At 42.0% G+C, this 4,690-nt stretch overlaps 1 long non-coding RNA gene across 1 annotated transcript in view; it reads right to left on the reverse strand.

Annotated features, from left to right (window-relative positions):
* The window catches only part of LOC106726396, a 20,190-nt gene extending 17,176 nt beyond the window's left edge, over window positions 1-3,014 (reverse strand). The window contains exon 1 of the long non-coding RNA XR_001362467.1: window positions 2,972-3,014. This is a non-coding gene — a long non-coding RNA (uncharacterized LOC106726396). The remainder of the gene's footprint in view (window positions 1-2,971) is intronic.
* Between the last annotated feature and the right edge of the window lie 1,676 nt (window positions 3,015-4,690).

Here is a 4,690-nt window from a genome sequence, read left to right on the forward strand (position 1 = left end):
CTCAGTCCCCCCCCCCCCCCCCCGTCTCTCTGGTCACCTGAAGGAGAAGTCAGTATAGCTATTTAGCTATGTTTTTTTCAAGCATTATCATAAATAAGTCACTCGGTAGAATCATCAGAGAAATAACAGACTTCTGTGTTAGCCAAATGGTCACTCTAAGTCAGGGTGGGGAACGCTTTTTTTGCCAAGGGCCATTTGGATATTGATAACATAATTTGCGGGCCATACAAATTTATCAACTTAAAAATTAGCCTGCCAAATTTGGTCAAACGTTTAATTAGCTCACCCCTAATGCCTTGGCAGGGCCAGACCAAATGATTTTACAGGCCTTATGCGGCCCGAGGGCCAGACATTCCCCACCCCTGCCTAAGTATTGACTGGACATGTAGTTTCTGAAAAGCAGGAAATCCAACTGCTAAACCAGCTTATGAAGATTTCTACTGATGCAGAAATTTATAGAAATAACAGATGTGTCCTTATAAAGATTGTTCTAAAATCACAGTGTGTCTAAATGCTCATTACAGCTGCCATAATTGATGAAGGTATACGAAATAGTGTGTGCCCAGGTGAGTGAGTATTCTGAAGGGGCCGGAAACTATGCTGGAGGATGGGTGAAGGATCTGGAGCTCTTTAATTTGGAGAAGAAGATGAGAGAGAGAGAGAGAGAGAGAGAGGCATTTAACAGGGCTGGCATGTGGAATAAGTTATATTTTGGGTTGGTCAAGAGGAGAAAAGTAGCTTAATGAGAAATCATAGGAATGCAGTTTCTACTTCACTTAGAACCATAGCTGTTGAGCAATGGGCCATGCTGTAGTGAAAACTAGGGCATCTCCTCTCCTTGGATGGGTTTTATCCGAAATGGGCCGATGGCCCTTCAGAGATGTGGTCAGAGCGATCCCGGCAGTACTTGGGAAACTGATCTAGGGGACCTGAAGTTGTTGTGCCTGAAAGCCTCTCCCTCCTAAACGTGTCTTCTTACGCATGAGCATCTCTAAATAAGAAGTTCAGGGTAGTGGGAAGTGTGTGCGTTACAGAGGAATCAGAACTCTATTGGAAAGCTACTAGCTGTGTGACTGTGGGCAGGACATTTAGCAGTTCCAAGCTTCACTGTCCTTACTACCTTTGAGGGTTGTTCTGAGGTTTCATCAAATCACTCAGGTGCCTTTTAATGCATATGTGGATTTCTTTCTTCCATTTTCAATGGTATGGTTCATAATCAAACATCTGGGACCCATTAAGATTTGGAGAGTGCAATGTTGAAATGAGCTAATTCTCCTAGGCTGTAGCTGTAGGATTTCATTTGTTTTTCAAATAATAAACTTGATTAATATTTGATTAGATGCTTTGTGGCACAGCATCTTTTTTTTTAAGGGAAAGACAAGTTTGTTGTGTGTAGAAATAGAAGGAATCAGAAGCCAGATGGCCAACATCATCTTTGAAATTTGCAACTGCAAGATCATCACTTGACTAAAGTCTTTCCTCCCAAGAGTTTATAAAAAAAATCACACCAAAAACAAAAGCCAAAATATCACAAACTAGATTATTCAATATCAATAAAGTATTTTACCTCCTGAAAGGTATTCCACATTTCAGCAAAAAACAAACAAACAAACTCCAGTAACAAGGCCTTTATTTTCTTTAAAATAGTAAAAGAAATTGGAATATAGCAGACTGAGTCAGTATAGGATTTTCTAGCTGCCCTTCCCACCCCAAAAATTACAATAATTAGAAGTAAATAAACACCTCACAAATACTGGAGTCAGTTTTTATTATTTACAAATGATTTTTTAAATCTTTGTTTTTATTTGTTAACAAAGAAAGCTACTGTAATGGCAGATCAACCCAAATTCTTGAACTAGCCCAGGGGTGGGCAAACTTTTTGACTCGAGGGCCACAGTGGGTTCTTAAACTGGACCGGAGGGCCGGAACAAAAGCATGGATGGAGTGTTTGTGTGAACTAATATAAATTCAAAGTAAACATCATTACATAAAAGGGTACGGTCTTTTTTTTTTTAGTTTTATTCATTTCAAATGGGCCGGATCCGGCCCGCGGGCCGTAGTTTGCCCACGGCTGAACTAGCCACTAAGATGACGTGTACTGAATTTGTTAATTGTCTTAAAAGTAGATTTAGTCTTAACGATCACGAATTCTTTGTTATCTATTAGCATCCTACTCTTAAGCACTCTCACTACAGGCTGTCCTTAAGTAACAAATGGAAGCTGAGCTATGCAATCCTTCTTTCATGTTTCCTTTTCTTTTTCTTTTTTTATAGATTTTTTATTGATTTCAGAGAGGAAGGGAGAGGGAGATAAAAACATCAATGATGAGAGAGAATCATTGATTGGCTGCCTCCTGCATGCCCCATACTGGGGATAGAGCCCTCAACCCGGGCATGTGCCCTGACAGGGAAACGAATGGTGACTTCTTGTTTCATGGGTCGATGCTCAACCACTGAGCCACGCCGGTCCGGCTGCACTTCCTTTTCTTATCTGTGACACACACAATGACTGAACTAGGCAGCCCAAGGCCCACAGCAGCCTCTGAGTGACTGCTGAATTGCATCCCCTCAATGCTATCTACTTTTCCTACTGGAGGTTCCAAGTTAAACACTATCCGTATTCGGGGGACCACTTTCATACATGGTTCTACATATATACATAATTTAACAAAAATGGGATATTTACGTACAGTTTTTATTGTGACCAAGTTCAACAGCATCAAAAGCATTTTTAGGTATTTAATTCAGGTGGCTATAAAGTAAAAAAAACATCACTTTTCAGACCCTATATATATCATTTTTATATCCATGTATTTCAATCTCTTGAATGTTCATTACACTTTAAAATATTTTTGTCCATGCTAGTGAACCTTTGATGGGCTCTGCTTTAAATAGTGCTCATCAGCACTGGCTAGAGCATTGGCCCGTGCACCGAAGGGTCTTGGGTTCAATTCCCAGTCAAATACACGTACCTGTGTGCAGGAGGCAATCAATTGATGTGTCTCTTCACATCGATGTTTCTCTCTATCTAAAAACAATGGGAAAATACCCTCTGGTGAGAATTAACAGGCAAAAAAGAATAGTGCTTATCATAGTGAGGTGTACATTCTCTTTTAATATTTTTATTAATGTATATTCTCATTAATAATGTACATTTCACAGTGCCAAGTGAGAGGACCCCATTACTCTAAAGCAGTGGTTCTCAACCTTCCTAATGCCGCGACCCTTTAATACAGTTCCTCATGTTGTGGTGACCCCCAGCCATAAAATTATTTTCGTTGCTACTTCATAACTGTAATTTTGCTACTTTTATGAATCGTGATGTAAATATCTGATATGCAGGATGTATTTTCATTGCTACAAATCGAACATAATTAAAGCATAGTGATTAATCACAAAAACAATATGTAATTATATATGTGTTTTCCGATGGTCTTAGGTGACCCCTGTGAAAGGGTTGTTCGACCCCCAAAGGGTCACGACCCACAAGTTGAGAACCGCTGCTCTAAAGGATTCCTGAAGTCTGAGTCACAAGCATAAGTGACAAGATCTGCAGGTTTGGATGGTTGTGGAGACTTCCTGACTTAAATAGGAATTAGACAAAAAAAAGAAGCCATAGAGGTGACAGTTTGGGGCTTATATGGTGGTACGATGGTGCCATAAAGGATCCAGGGTCTTTTAATTGTTCTGCTGTGTTTGTTGCTTTGTGACTAAACTATGGCTGCTGCACCTCCACTCCTCCAGGAAGAGAGACAGGTGTAGGGCAAGGATGAGCCTGATCTGCACATGTCCATCCTCCCCAGAAGCCCCAGCAGCAGCTTCAACTTTCATCTTATTGGCCAAATTGTGTTAAATGGCTGCCCTTAGGTATAAGGGAGTCTAAAAAAGTATTTTTCAGCTAGAAAAAAAGGTTCCATTAGGTACTAGTCAGAAAAAGACCAGAGACTTCTACAGAAAACCGGAGCAAGCTGTCCTTATCCCATGACAAGAAAGAGGACTTCCTCTTATTTCAGAAGAGCACTGAAAGGGTAAGGGTGATGGGGTAGGTGTCCTACCACAAAGGGCCAGGTAAAGGAGGAGAGGTGTGAGGGACCCATCCTGCTGCATGCGCTGCTGAGAGGGAGAACTAGCCCTTGGTCACGAACCCAGTGGTAGCGAACCTTCACTAACCTTCCTGAAACAGGAAAAGGAGACCAGCTCCCCAGAGTCCCCTACATCATCTGCTTGCATCCTCTGGACTCCTGGAGCTGTGAAAATGCACATCTAATCAACTTTAACTTACTGCACTGGCTCCCAAACTCGTGAAGAAAACGGAGAGTGGGTGAGTCAGCTTGGAGCACTGCACTTAACCTTTGCGTTCCCACGTTTAACCCATAAAACATACATCGCTCATGGACTCATCAGCACGCAGTCAGGTAGGCATCACGGGCTCCATTCAGAAGTAAACTGAGGCTCAGAAAGGTTAACCACTCACACTAGGAGGTAGACTTCAGGGCGATCTGAAAGCCTCTGCGCCTTCTGCAAAGTGCCCCACGATCTCTCCGCCAAAGCTCGGGAACCTTGCTTTGCAGACAGTCCACTCTAGACATTTTGAGCAGAAGTCTGATTTAACATCAGACTTTTCCGGAGACAACTCTTAGGATGGAGGAACCCGCCCCAAATCTTCGGGGTCTGGTCCAAGCAGGACATGC

The sequence above is a fragment of the Myotis brandtii genome, unplaced genomic scaffold (genome assembly GCF_000412655.1).
Source record: "Myotis brandtii unplaced genomic scaffold, ASM41265v1 scaffold260, whole genome shotgun sequence".
Lineage (NCBI taxonomy): Eukaryota > Metazoa > Chordata > Mammalia > Chiroptera > Vespertilionidae > Myotis > Myotis brandtii.